The 13,443-nt window shown below is 48.8% G+C and overlaps 11 non-coding genes across 11 annotated transcripts; all 11 read left to right on the top strand.

The window, feature by feature from the left end:
* Positions 1 to 1,315: 1,315 nt before the first annotated feature.
* On the top strand, positions 1,316 to 1,387 carry TRNAP-AGG (transfer RNA proline (anticodon AGG)). Its single transcript has one exon. It is a non-coding gene; the product is annotated as a tRNA-Pro (tRNA).
* Positions 1,388 to 1,775: 388 nt separating this feature from the next.
* TRNAV-CAC (transfer RNA valine (anticodon CAC)) lies at positions 1,776 to 1,848 on the top strand. The gene has a single exon. It is a non-coding gene; the product is annotated as a tRNA-Val (tRNA).
* Positions 1,849 to 2,155: 307 nt separating this feature from the next.
* Positions 2,156 to 2,267, top strand: TRNAL-CAA (transfer RNA leucine (anticodon CAA)). The gene is made up of 2 exons: positions 2,156 to 2,193; positions 2,222 to 2,267. It is a non-coding gene; the product is annotated as a tRNA-Leu (tRNA).
* Positions 2,268 to 4,888: 2,621 nt separating this feature from the next.
* Positions 4,889 to 4,960, top strand: TRNAP-AGG (transfer RNA proline (anticodon AGG)). Its single transcript has one exon. It is a non-coding gene; the product is annotated as a tRNA-Pro (tRNA).
* Positions 4,961 to 5,348: 388 nt separating this feature from the next.
* On the top strand, positions 5,349 to 5,421 carry TRNAV-CAC (transfer RNA valine (anticodon CAC)). The gene has a single exon. It is a non-coding gene; the product is annotated as a tRNA-Val (tRNA).
* A 307-nt stretch (positions 5,422 to 5,728) lies between these two features.
* TRNAL-CAA (transfer RNA leucine (anticodon CAA)) lies at positions 5,729 to 5,840 on the top strand. Its single transcript has 2 exons — positions 5,729 to 5,766; positions 5,795 to 5,840. It is a non-coding gene; the product is annotated as a tRNA-Leu (tRNA).
* Positions 5,841 to 8,461: 2,621 nt separating this feature from the next.
* Positions 8,462 to 8,533, top strand: TRNAP-AGG (transfer RNA proline (anticodon AGG)). Its single transcript has one exon. It is a non-coding gene; the product is annotated as a tRNA-Pro (tRNA).
* Positions 8,534 to 8,921: 388 nt separating this feature from the next.
* Positions 8,922 to 8,994, top strand: TRNAV-CAC (transfer RNA valine (anticodon CAC)). Its single transcript has one exon. It is a non-coding gene; the product is annotated as a tRNA-Val (tRNA).
* A 3,040-nt stretch (positions 8,995 to 12,034) lies between these two features.
* TRNAP-AGG (transfer RNA proline (anticodon AGG)) lies at positions 12,035 to 12,106 on the top strand. The gene has a single exon. It is a non-coding gene; the product is annotated as a tRNA-Pro (tRNA).
* Positions 12,107 to 12,494: 388 nt separating this feature from the next.
* On the top strand, positions 12,495 to 12,567 carry TRNAV-CAC (transfer RNA valine (anticodon CAC)). Its single transcript has one exon. It is a non-coding gene; the product is annotated as a tRNA-Val (tRNA).
* A 307-nt stretch (positions 12,568 to 12,874) lies between these two features.
* Positions 12,875 to 12,986, top strand: TRNAL-CAA (transfer RNA leucine (anticodon CAA)). The gene is made up of 2 exons: positions 12,875 to 12,912; positions 12,941 to 12,986. It is a non-coding gene; the product is annotated as a tRNA-Leu (tRNA).
* The last annotated feature ends 457 nt before the right edge of the window (positions 12,987 to 13,443 follow it).

Here is a 13,443-nt window from a genome sequence, read left to right as displayed (position 1 = left end):
GTCATGAACATTGGCCCTCATCCTTGCATCCCAGTCCAATGCATAGCCACATAAAGCAAGCAGGTGTGTCTGTTTCCATAGTGTGGTGGTTCCAGTACAATGCATAGCCACATGAAGCAAGCCGGCAAGTGTGTCTGTTTGTCTAGTGTAGTGGTTATCATGCGCACCTCACATGCGAAAGGTCCCTGGTTCGAGTCGCTGGGCTTTTTCACAGTATTTGCATTTCCTGCCTCACCTGACAGGCAAGCTGAGATAAAAGAGACTGTGTCTATCCCTCACCATCGTGAGGTACTACGCTCCTGGGGCATCTGTCACAGCTCACCAAGAGGAGTTGCGCCAGCTTACGGCAGTCAGTTGCTCACTGTTTGACCTTTGCAATGAAGCCTGAGCCTACAGCATTCAAGCCAGCCAAGGAAGGAAGGTACGAGAGCGAAAATAGCTTTCCTGCCCTCACCAAGAACACACACCTTGAGCAAATAAAGTGCCAGACTTACAAGGCCCTATCGCCACCGGAGCATCACTTTTAGTGACGCCCCGGTGGCACTATGCACTGCGCGGTATTTACAAGATGGCGTTCAGCCACTTTTTGTGGCTTAACACCACCTTGTAAATACGGCCCCTTAGCACGCAGCGCGTTCCCTGGAAGGGGCGTGCAATGGGTGTTGTTGGGAGTGTGCCACAGCAACACCATAGCATTTTGATGCTGCTCCAGATTTAGGAGTTGGCGTAAATCTGCGTCAGCACCAAAATCCAACGCCATCCCAGGGGTGTCGTTAGAGTGGCGCACTGAGGAGAAATGTTTTCATTTCTCCTTGTTTTTGCTCTTTCTATGTGTGATGCATTCTGCAGCACACATAGAAGTAAGAGCAAATCACCATTGAAGATTTTTTTTTTGGGCAGGAAGGTGTCCCTTCCTGCACAAAAACAATTTCCCCCTCAACGCAGTCATCCTTGTACCATGGTGCAAGAACGGCTGCGTTGGCGCTCAACAGCTAATTTAGAGCTGGCGCAGGGGGAAGCACAGGGGTGCGCTGTATTCTACTAAATACGGCGCTTCCCTGCATTTTGAAAATGACGGCGCGTGGGGCTTGCAAATTTGGCACAGCGTCGCGCTTAGTCATTTTCTTGTAAATCTGGGCCAAAATGTCTAAAGGATAGAGGCTTTTTATGTCATGTTCGATGAAGACCATGCAAATGACTCTAGTCGTACTGCAGAAGAGAGCACCATGTGCAGTTTCTTGCTTTGGGATGTAGTCTCCCACTCTCTGTCACCAACCCTCCGAGCAGGGTCGGAGCCGTTGCATTTCTGTGCCCAGGCTCGTTGGTCTAGGGGTATGATTCTCGCTTAGGGTGCGAGAGGTCCCAGGTTCAAATCCCGGACGAGCCCATTTTAGCGGAAAACAATCAAATCCTGCTCAAAATACACAACCCCTCAACATTTCTCATTCCACTCGAAGCATTGTTGCGCAAAACATATTTTTTGCCTCAGGCGAAAAATGGATTACAATGCCTTGGCTTCCTTCCTGCTTGCTCTCAGTGCGCCCTGTGTGATGATTTCACAGGCTCTCCTTCCTGGCATTTAGGCATCAGATATTTGTCTGTCTCTGCCCGCAGCTGTGGGATTTTTCAGGACGTCTGAGTGTATGCATGCTGGCTGACACCGCTGCAATTTTCACACTTACCCCTCGCATTCCAAGCAACTGCTGATTAAGTATAGAGGAAATCGTGCAAACATATGAGGGGAACTGTGCTCCTTCAGTCAAACCAGCAAGCTTGTTTCTGTAGTGTAGTGGTTATCACGTTCGCCTCACACGCGAAAGGTCCCCGGTTCGAGACCGGGCAGAAACACTTGGCAGCAGCAGCTTTTGTGTTTGCTCCCTAAAACCTCAGTCTCTCTCAATGCACACTTAGACAGAAATGACCTTTAAAAACTTGTGACCTGTGTAAAACGTGCTTTACTATTGCAGGACGCTAAAAAGTTATCTGCATCCCTCGGTGGTCGTGCATGTGCATTGTTTCTTGTTCTGTTTTTTTTTTTTTTTCTTGGCCATGTTATATTGTGGGGCCTTTAAAGCTGTGACTTTGATAGGAACATTGCAAGCGGCAAAATCAACAAGTGCAGACTGAAGAGTCCGACCTGCACACTGTTTTGGCTGTCAGGATGGCCGAGTGGTCTAAGGCGCCAGACTCAAGAGAGCTTGATCTTCAGTGAAGCTGAGCCTTCTGGTCTCTTCATGGAGGCGTGGGTTCAAATCCCACTTCTGACAGGTGTATTTTCTTCCCTTAAATCTTGCTCTGCTTGCAGAGCCAGCTCCTCACACCACTATCTTTGGAAGCTGCTGTGGCATGTGAGGAGAAATCCACCAACCCATCGGCTGGGCCCTCAATCAAAATTCTGTGTATTACTGGAAGGGGCGTCTCAGGCACACCTTCTGTTAGAGCTGCACTTTATGACAGTAACTACCATGCTGGTTTCTACTTAAGCAGTTGATTCTATTGTTTGAAGTGAGGCTCTACTGCCACCTTTTGGGCAAAGAAGACACTGCCCCTGCAACAACACAGGCAGACAAGCTCAAACTAGGTTTCTTGGTTAGGTGGGCGGAGCATATTGGCAATGGTGCCTCCTCGTGACTTGCAATTTACATGAAGAAGACAGAGAGGCAGCTGGGAGTAGGCAGTACCCATGAACCCCTGAACACTGTCTTGCGACTAGCACACAATTCTGAAATGAGGCGGGGGGAAGGAGGTGATTTCCCCATCAAGGGCCATTCCGGGAAATAAGCCACCCTGCGTCTCCCAGGTGAGTGTTTCAGGCCTATGAGCCACTAATATAAATCTCGCCTGATCGAGCGCTGATCGAGCAAGTGTGCTTGAATCCAAGAGGCATGCTCCTCTGGCTCAAGAGCTAGCAGGCCCTTCAGTGCTTCTGGTTGGGAAGTCTAAGGTGCAAGGGTCCATGACTTGCAGCGGGTTACAACTACCAGAAAGGGTCTGCTTTTCACATCAGTGCCCTAGTTCAGCTCACTGGCACAGGGCATTTTGACTACCTCTTGCCTTGCTAGAGACAAACAAAAAATCCTTGACAGAAAACATCAATTGCTATGGCACGCTTAGAGAGAGAGAGCCTCCAAATGGCCCTGCTTTTCGGAAAGACGCTTCAGAAGATGTTTCAAATGACTATGCAGCGGCAGTCTAGTTGGTATAGGGGTATGATTCTCGCTTCGGGTGTGAGAGGAGCTCGGTTCAAATCCCACACAAACCCCTACCTTTATAGGTTCAGTCTGTGTTTTAAACAGGAGTATTTCTGCTTTTCACTCTTGTAAGATGTCATGTTGCAATGCAATACATGCTTTATACTGGCGTCGAGACGGTTCAGCATCATGAAGGTATGCGAGATTTCTTTGCAACTGCTTTTCTGTGCTGGAGCAGCAGTGCTCGTAGGAACATTAAATGCACAGTGCTTCTCCATGGTAATTTCGGGTCCAGTTCTGAAATCACCTCTTGGAATGAAAGTGATCGCAGTTCCTTTCTTCCAAGGGAAGAGATCGTGTTCCGGAAGGCTCAGCTTTGAGCGTCATGAACATTGGCCCTCATCCTTGCATCCCAGTCCAATGCATAGCCACATAAAGCAAGCAGGTGTGTCTGTTTCCATAGTGTGGTGGTTCCAGTACAATGCATAGCCACATGAAGCAAGCCGGCAAGTGTGTCTGTTTGTCTAGTGTAGTGGTTATCATGCGCACCTCACATGCGAAAGGTCCCTGGTTCGAGTCGCTGGGCTTTTTCACAGTATTTGCATTTCCTGCCTCACCTGACAGGCAAGCTGAGATAAAAGAGACTGTGTCTATCCCTCACCATCGTGAGGTACTACGCTCCTGGGGCATCTGTCACAGCTCACCAAGAGGAGTTGCGCCAGCTTACGGCAGTCAGTTGCTCACTGTTTGACCTTTGCAATGAAGCCTGAGCCTACAGCATTCAAGCCAGCCAAGGAAGGAAGGTACGAGAGCGAAAATAGCTTTCCTGCCCTCACCAAGAACACACACCTTGAGCAAATAAAGTGCCAGACTTACAAGGCCCTATCGCCACCGGAGCATCACTTTTAGTGACGCCCCGGTGGCACTATGCACTGCGCGGTATTTACAAGATGGCGTTCAGCCACTTTTTGTGGCTTAACACCACCTTGTAAATACGGCCCCTTAGCACGCAGCGCGTTCCCTGGAAGGGGCGTGCAATGGGTGTTGTTGGGAGTGTGCCACAGCAACACCATAGCATTTTGATGCTGCTCCAGATTTAGGAGTTGGCGTAAATCTGCGTCAGCACCAAAATCCAACGCCATCCCAGGGGTGTCGTTAGAGTGGCGCACTGAGGAGAAATGTTTTCATTTCTCCTTGTTTTTGCTCTTTCTATGTGTGATGCATTCTGCAGCACACATAGAAGTAAGAGCAAATCACCATTGAAGATTTTTTTTTTGGGCAGGAAGGTGTCCCTTCCTGCACAAAAACAATTTCCCCCTCAACGCAGTCATCCTTGTACCATGGTGCAAGAACGGCTGCGTTGGCGCTCAGCAGCTAATTTAGAGCTGGCGCAGGGGGAAGCACAGGGGTGTGCTGTATTCTACTAAATACGGCGCTTCCCTGCATTTTGAAAATGACGGTGCGTGGGGCTTGCAAATTTGGCACAGCGTCGCGCTTAGTCATTTTCTTGTAAATCTGGGCCAAAATGTCTAAAGGATAGAGGCTTTTTATGTCATGTTCGATGAAGACCATGCAAATGACTCTAGTCGTACTGCAGAAGAGAGCACCATGTGCAGTTTCTTGCTTTGGGATGTAGTCTCCCACTCTCTGTCACCAACCCTCCGAGCAGGGTCGGAGCCGTTGCATTTCTGTTCCCAGGCTCGTTGGTCTAGGGGTATGATTCTCGCTTAGGGTGCGAGAGGTCCCAGGTTCAAATCCCGGACGAGCCCATTTTAGCGGAAAACAATCAAATCCTGCTCAAAATACACAACCCCTCAACATTTCTCATTCCACTCGAAGCATTGTTGCGCAAAACATATTTTTTGCCTCAGGCGAAAAATGGATTACAATGCCTTGGCTTCCTTCCTGCTTGCTCTCAGTGCGCCCTGTGTGATGATTTCACAGGCTCTCCTTCCTGGCATTTAGGCATCAGATATTTGTCTGTCTCTGCCCGCAGCTGTGGGATTTTTCAGGACGTCTGAGTGTATGCATGCTGGCTGACACCGCTGCAATTTTCACACTTACCCCTCGCATTCCAAGCAACTGCTGATAAAGTATAGAGGAAATCGTGCAAACATATGAGGGGAACTGTGCTCCTTCAGTCAAACCAGCAAGCTTGTTTCTGTAGTGTAGTGGTTATCACGTTCGCCTCACACGCGAAAGGTCCCCGGTTCGAGACCGGGCAGAAACACTTGGCAGCAGCAGCTTTTGTGTTTGCTCCCTAAAACCTCAGTCTCTCTCAATGCACACTTAGACAGAAATGACCTTTAAAAACTTGTGACCTGTGTAAAACGTGCTTTACTATTGCAGGACGCTAAAAAGTTATCTGCATCCCTCGGTGGTCGTGCATGTGCATTGTTTCTTGTTCTGTTTTTTTTTTTTTTTCTTGGCCATGTTATATTGTGGGGCCTTTAAAGCTGTGACTTTGATAGGAACATTGCAAGCGGCAAAATCAACAAGTGCAGACTGAAGAGTCCGACCTGCACACTGTTTTGGCTGTCAGGATGGCCGAGTGGTCTAAGGCGCCAGACTCAAGAGAGCTTGATCTTCAGTGAAGCTGAGCCTTCTGGTCTCTTCATGGAGGCGTGGGTTCAAATCCCACTTCTGACAGGTGTATTTTCTTCCCTTAAATCTTGCTCTGCTTGCAGAGCCAGCTCCTCACACCACTATCTTTGGAAGCTGCTGTGGCATGTGAGGAGAAATCCACCAACCCATCGGCTGGGCCCTCAATCAAAATTCTGTGTATTACTGGAAGGGGCGTCTCAGGCACACCTTCTGTTAGAGCTGCACTTTATGACAGTAACTACCATGCTGGTTTCTACTTAAGCAGTTGATTCTATCGTTTGAAGTGAGGCTCTCCTGCCACCTTTTGGGCAAAGAAGACACTGCCCCTGCAACAACACAGGCAGACAAGCTCAAACTAGGATTCTTGGTTAGGTGGGCGGAGCATATTGGCAATGGTGCCTCCTCGTGACTTGCAATTTACATGAAGAAGACAGAGAGGCAGCTGGGAGTAGGCAGTACCCATGAACCCCTGAACACTGTCTTGCGACTAGCACACAATTCTGAAATGAGGCGGGGGAAAGGAGGTGATTTCCCCATCAAGGGCCATTCCGGGAAATCAGCCACCCTGCGTCTCCCAGGTGAGTGTTTCAGGCCTATGAGCCACTAATATCGATCTCGCCTGATCGAGCGCTGATCGAGCAAGTGTGCTTGAATCCAAGAGGCATGCTCCTCTGGCTCAAGAGCTAGCAGGCCCTTCAGTGCTTCTGGTTGGGAAGTCTAAGGTGCAAGGGTCCATGACTTGCAGCGGGTTACAACTACCAGAAAGGGTCTGCTTTTCACATCAGTGCCCTAGTTCAGCTCACTGGCACAGGGCATTTTGACTACCTCTTGCCTTGCTAGAGACAAACAAAAAATCCTTGACAGAAAACATCAATTGCTATGGCACGCTTAGAGAGAGAGAGCCTCCAAATGGCCCTGCTTTTCGGAAAGACGCTTCAGAAGATGTTTCAAATGACTATGCAGCGGCAGTCTAGTTGGTATAGGGGTATGATTCTCGCTTCGGGTGTGAGAGGACCTCGGTTCAAATCCCACACAAACCCCTACCTTTATAGGTTCAGTCTGTGTTTTAAACAGGAGTATTTCTGCTTTTCACTCTTGTAAGATGTCATGTTGCAATGCAATACATGCTTTATACTGGCGTCGAGACAGTTCAGCATCATGAAGGTATGCGAGATTTCTTTGCAACTGCTTTTCTGTGCTGGAGCAGCAGTGCTCGTAGGAACATTAAATGCACAGTGCTTCTCCATGGTAATTTCGGGTCCAGTTCTGAAATCACCTCTTGGAATGAAAGTGATCCCAGTTCCTTTCTTCCAAGGGAAGAGATCGTGTTCCGGAAGGCTCAGCTTTGAGCGTCATGAACATTGGCCCTCATCCTTGCATCCCAGTCCAATGCATAGCCACATAAAGCAAGCAGGTGTGTCTGTTTCCATAGTGTGGTGGTTCCAGTACAATGCATAGCCACATGAAGCAAGCCGGCAAGTGTGTCTGTTTGTCTAGTGTAGTGGTTATCATGCGCACCTCACATGCGAAAGGTCCCTGGTTCGAGTCGCTGGGCTTTTTCACAGTATTTGCATTTCCTGCCTCACCTGACAGGCAAGCTGAGATAAAAGAGACTGTGTCTATCCCTCACCATCGTGAGGTACTACGCTCCTGGGGCATCTGTCACAGCTCACCAAGAGGAGTTGCGCCAGCTTACGGCAGTCAGTTGCTCACTGTTTGACCTTTGCAATGAAGCCTGAGCCTACAGCATTCAAGCCAGCCAAGGAAGGAAGGTACGAGAGCGAAAATAGCTTTCCTGCCCTCACCAAGAACACACACCTTGAGCAAATAAAGTGCCAGACTTACAAGGCCCTATCGCCACCGGAGCATCACTTTTAGTGACGCCCCGGTGGCACTATGCACTGCGCGGTATTTACAAGATGGCGTTCAGCCACTTTTTGTGGCTTAACACCACCTTGTAAATACGGCCCCTTAGCACGCAGCGCGTTCCCTGGAAGGGGCGTGCAATGGGTGTTGTTGGGAGTGTGCCACAGCAACACCATAGCATTTTGATGCTGCTCCAGATTTAGGAGTTGGCGTAAATCTGCGTCAGCACCAAAATCCAACGCCATCCCAGGGGTGTCGTTAGAGTGGCGCACTGAGGAGAAATGTTTTCATTTCTCCTTGTTTTTGCTCTTTCTATGTGTGATGCATTCTGCAGCACACATAGAAGTAAGAGCAAATCACCATTGAAGATTTTTTTTTTGGGCAGGAAGGTGTCCCTTCCTGCACAAAAACAATTTCCCCCTCAACGCAGTCATCCTTGTACCATGGTGCAAGAACGGCTGCGTTGGCGCTCAGCAGCTAATTTAGAGCTGGCGCAGGGGGAAGCACAGGGGTGTGCTGTATTCTACTAAATACGGCGCTTCCCTGCATTTTGAAAATGACGGTGCGTGGGGCTTGCAAATTTGGCACAGCGTCGCGCTTAGTCATTTTCTTGTAAATCTGGGCCAAAATGTCTAAAGGATAGAGGCTTTTTATGTCATGTTCGATGAAGACCATGCAAATGACTCTAGTCGTACTGCAGAAGAGAGCACCATGTGCAGTTTCTTGCTTTGGGATGTAGTCTCCCACTCTCTGTCACCAACCCTCCGAGCAGGGTCGGAGCCGTTGCATTTCTGTGCCCAGGCTCGTTGGTCTAGGGGTATGATTCTCGCTTAGGGTGCGAGAGGTCCCAGGTTCAAATCCCGGACGAGCCCATTTTAGCGGAAAACAATCAAATCCTGCTCAAAATACACAACCCCTCAACATTTCTCATTCCACTCGAAGCATTGTTGCGCAAAACATATTTTTTGCCTCAGGCGAAAAATGGATTACAATGCCTTGGCTTCCTTCCTGCTTGCTCTCAGTGCGCCCTGTGTGATGATTTCACAGGCTCTCCTTCCTGGCATTTAGGCATCAGATATTTGTCTGTCTCTGCCCGCAGCTGTGGGATTTTTCAGGACGTCTGAGTGTATGCATGCTGGCTGACACCGCTGCAATTTTCACACTTACCCCTCGCATTCCAAGCAACTGCTGATAAAGTATAGAGGAAATCGTGCAAACATATGAGGGGAACTGTGCTCCTTCAGTCAAACCAGCAAGCTTGTTTCTGTAGTGTAGTGGTTATCACGTTCGCCTCACACGCGAAAGGTCCCCGGTTCGAGACCGGGCTGAAACACTTGGCAGCAGCAGCTTTTGTGTTTGCTCCCTAAAACCTCAGTCTCTCTCAATGCACACTTAGACAGAAATGACCTTTAAAAACTTGTGACCTGTGTAAAACGTGCTTTACTATTGCAGGACGCTAAAAAGTTATCTGCATCCCTCGGTGGTCGTGCATGTGCATTGTTTCTTGTTCTGTTTTTTTTTTTTTTTCTTGGCCATGTTATATTGTGGGGCCTTTAAAGCTGTGACTTTGATAGGAACATTGCAAGCGGCAAAATCAACAAGTGCAGACTGAAGAGTCCGACCTGCACACTGTTTTGGCTGTCAGGATGGCTGAGTGGTCTAAGGCGCCAGACTCAAGAGAGCTTGATCTTCAGTGAAGCTGAGCCTTCTGGTCTCTTCATGGAGGCGTGGGTTCAAATCCCACTTCTGACAGGTGTATTTTCTTCCCTTAAATCTTGCTCTGCTTGCAGAGCCAGCTCCTCACGCCACTATCTTTGGAAGCTGCTGTGGCATGTGAGGAGAAATCCACCAACCCATCGGCTGGGCCCTCAATCAAAATTCTGTGTATTACTGGAAGGGGCGTCTCAGGCACACCTTCTGTTAGAGCTGCACTTTATGACAGTAACTACCATGCTGGTTTCTACTTAAGCAGTTGATTCTATCGTTTGAAGTGAGGCTCTCCTGCCACCTTTTGGGCAAAGAAGACACTGCCCCTGCAACAACACAGGCAGACAAGCTCAAACTAGGTTTCTTGGTTAGGTGGGCGGAGCATATTGGCAATGGTGCCTCCTCGTGACTTGCAATTTACATGAAGAAGACAGAGAGGCAGCTGGGAGTAGGCAGTACCCATGAACCCCTGAACACTGTCTTGCGACTAGCACACAATTCTGAAATGAGGCGGGGGAAAGGAGGTGATTTCCCCATCAAGGGCCATTCCGGGAAATCAGCCACCCTGCGTCTCCCAGGTGAGTGTTTCAGGCCTATGAGCCACTAATATCGATCTCGCCTGATCGAGCGCTGATCGAGCAAGTGTGCTTGAATCCAAGAGGCATGCTCCTCTGGCTCAAGAGCTAGCAGGCCCTTCAGTGCTTCTGGTTGGGAAGTCTAAGGTGCAAGGGTCCATGACTTGCAGCGGGTTACAACTACCAGAAAGGGTCTGCTTTTCACATCAGTGCCCTAGTTCAGCTCACTGGCACAGGGCATTTTGACTACCTCTTGCCTTGCTAGAGACAAACAAAAAATCCTTGACAGAAAACATCAATTGCTATGGCACGCTTAGAGAGAGAGAGCCTCCAAATGGCCCTGCTTTTCGGAAAGACGCTTCAGAAGATGTTTCAAATGACTATGCAGCGGCAGTCTAGTTGGTATAGGGGTATGATTCTCGCTTCGGGTGTGAGAGGACCTCGGTTCAAATCCCACACAAACCCCTACCTTTATAGGTTCAGTCTGTGTTTTAAACAGGAGTATTTCTGCTTTTCACTCTTGTAAGATGTCATGTTGCAATGCAATACATGCTTTATACTGGCGTCGAGACGGTTCAGCATCATGAAGGTATGCGAGATTTCTTTGCAACTGCTTTTCTGTGCTGGAGCAGCAGTGCTCGTAGGAACATTAAATGCACAGTGCTTCTCCATGGTAATTTCGGGTCCAGTTCTGAAATCACCTCTTGGAATGAAAGTGATCGCAGTTCCTTTCTTCCAAGGGAAGAGATCGTGTTCCGGAAGGCTCAGCTTTGAGCGTCATGAACATTGGCCCTCATCCTTGCATCCCAGTCCAATGCATAGCCACATAAAGCAAGCAGGTGTGTCTGTTTCCATAGTGTGGTGGTTCCAGTACAATGCATAGCCACATGAAGCAAGCCGGCAAGTGTGTCTGTTTGTCTAGTGTAGTGGTTATCATGCGCACCTCACATGCGAAAGGTCCCTGGTTCGAGTCGCTGGGCTTTTTCACAGTATTTGCATTTCCTGCCTCACCTGACAGGCAAGCTGAGATAAAAGAGACTGTGTCTATCCCTCACCATCGTGAGGTACTACGCTCCTGGGGCATCTGTCACAGCTCACCAAGAGGAGTTGCGCCAGCTTACGGCAGTCAGTTGCTCACTGTTTGACCTTTGCAATGAAGCCTGAGCCTACAGCATTCAAGCCAGCCAAGGAAGGAAGGTACGAGAGCGAAAATAGCTTTCCTGCCCTCACCAAGAACACACACCTTGAGCAAATAAAGTGCCAGACTTACAAGGCCCTATCGCCACCGGAGCATCACTTTTAGTGACGCCCCGGTGGCACTATGCACTGCGCGGTATTTACAAGATGGCGTTCAGCCACTTTTTGTGGCTTAACACCACCTTGTAAATACGGCCCCTTAGCACGCAGCGCGTTCCCTGGAAGGGGCGTGCAATGGGTGTTGTTGGGAGTGTGCCACAGCAACACCATAGCATTTTGATGCTGCTCCAGATTTAGGAGTTGGCGTAAATCTGCGTCTGCACCAAAATCCAACGCCATCCCAGGGGTGTCGTTAGAGTGGCGCACTGAGGAGAAATGTTTTAATTTCTCCTTGTTTTTGCTCTTTCTATGTGTGATGCATTCTGCAGCACACATAGAAGTAAGAGCAAATCACCATTGAAGATTTTTTTTTTGGGCAGGAAGGTGTCCCTTCCTGCACAAAAACAATTTCCCCCTCAACGCAGTCATCCTTGTACCATGGTGCAAGAACGGCTGCGTTGGCGCTCAGCAGCTAATTTAGAGCTGGCGCAGGGGGAAGCACAGGGGTGTGCTGTATTCTACTAAATACGGCGCTTCCCTGCATTTTGAAAATGACGGTGCGTGGGGCTTGCAAATTTGGCACAGCGTCGCGCTTAGTCATTTTCTTGTAAATCTGGGCCAAAATGTCTAAAGGATAGAGGCTTTTTATGTCATGTTCGATGAAGACCATGCAAATGACTCTAGTCGTACTGCAGAAGAGAGCACCATGTGCAGTTTCTTGCTTTGGGATGTAGTCTCCCACTCTCTGTCACCAACCCTCCGAGCAGGGTCGGAGCCGTTGCATTTCTGTGCCCAGGCTCGTTGGTCTAGGGGTATGATTCTCGCTTAGGGTGCGAGAGGTCCCAGGTTCAAATCCCGGACGAGCCCATTTTTGCGGAAAACAATCAAATCCTGCTCAAAATACACAACCCCTCAACATTTCTCATTCCACTCGAAGCATTGTTGCGCAAAACATATTTTTTGCCTCAGGCGAAAAATGGATTACAATGCCTTGGCTTCCTTCCTGCTTGCTCTCAGTGCGCCCTGTGTGATGATTTCACAGGCTCTCCTTCCTGGCATTTAGGCATCAGATATTTGTCTGTCTCTGCCCGCAGCTGTGGGATTTTTCAGGACGTCTGAGTGTATGCATGCTGGCTGACACCGCTGCAATTTTCACACTTACCCCTCGCATTCCAAGCAACTGCTGATAAAGTATAGAGGAAATCGTGCAAACATATGAGGGGAACTGTGCTCCTTCAGTCAAACCAGCAAGCTTGTTTCTGTAGTGTAGTGGTTATCACGTTCGCCTCACACGCGAAAGGTCCCCGGTTCGAGACCGGGCAGAAACACTTGGCAGCAGCAGCTTTTGTGTTTGCTCCCTAAAACCTCAGTCTCTCTCAATGCACACTTAGACAGAAATGACCTTTAAAAACTTGTGACCTGTGTAAAACGTGCTTTACTATTGCAGGACGCTAAAAAGTTATCTGCATCCCTCGGTGGTCGTGCATGTGCATTGTTTCTTGTTCTGTTTTTTTTTTTTTTTCTTGGCCATATTATATTGTGGGGCCTTTAAAGCTGTGACTTTGATAGGAACATTGCAAGCGGCAAAATCAACAAGTGCAGACTGAAGAGTCCGACCTGCACACTGTTTTGGCTGTCAGGATGGCCGAGTGGTCTAAGGCGCCAGACTCAAGAGAGCTTGATCTTCAGTGAAGCTGAGCCTTCTGGTCTCTTCATGGAGGCGTGGGTTCAAATCCCACTTCTGACAGGTGTATTTTCTTCCCTTAAATCTTGCTCTGCTTGCAGAGCCAGCTCCTCACACCACTATCTTTGGAAGCTGCTGTGGCATGTGAGGAGAAATCCACCAACCCATCGGCTGGGCCCTCAATCAAAATTCTGTGTATTACTGGAAGGGGCGTCTCAGGCACACCTTCTGTTAGAGCTGCACTTTATGACAGTAACTACCATGCTGGTTTCTACTTAAGCAGTTGATTCTATCGTTTGAAGTGAGGCTCTCCTGCCACCTTTTGGGCAAAGAAGACACTGCCCCTGCAACAACACAGGCAGACAAGCTCAAACTAGGTTTCTTGGTTAGGTGGGCGGAGCATATTGGCAATGGTGCCTCCTCGTGACTTGCAATTTACATGAAGAAGACAGAGAGGCAGCTGGGAGTAGGCAGTACCCATGAACCCCTGAACACTGTCTTGCGACTAGCACACAATTCT

This window comes from Pleurodeles waltl, chromosome 10, assembly GCF_031143425.1.
Source record: "Pleurodeles waltl isolate 20211129_DDA chromosome 10, aPleWal1.hap1.20221129, whole genome shotgun sequence".
NCBI lineage: Eukaryota > Metazoa > Chordata > Amphibia > Caudata > Salamandridae > Pleurodeles > Pleurodeles waltl.
Note: the sequence above shows the minus strand (reverse complement) of the source record. Positions and strands in the feature narration are given on the sequence as shown.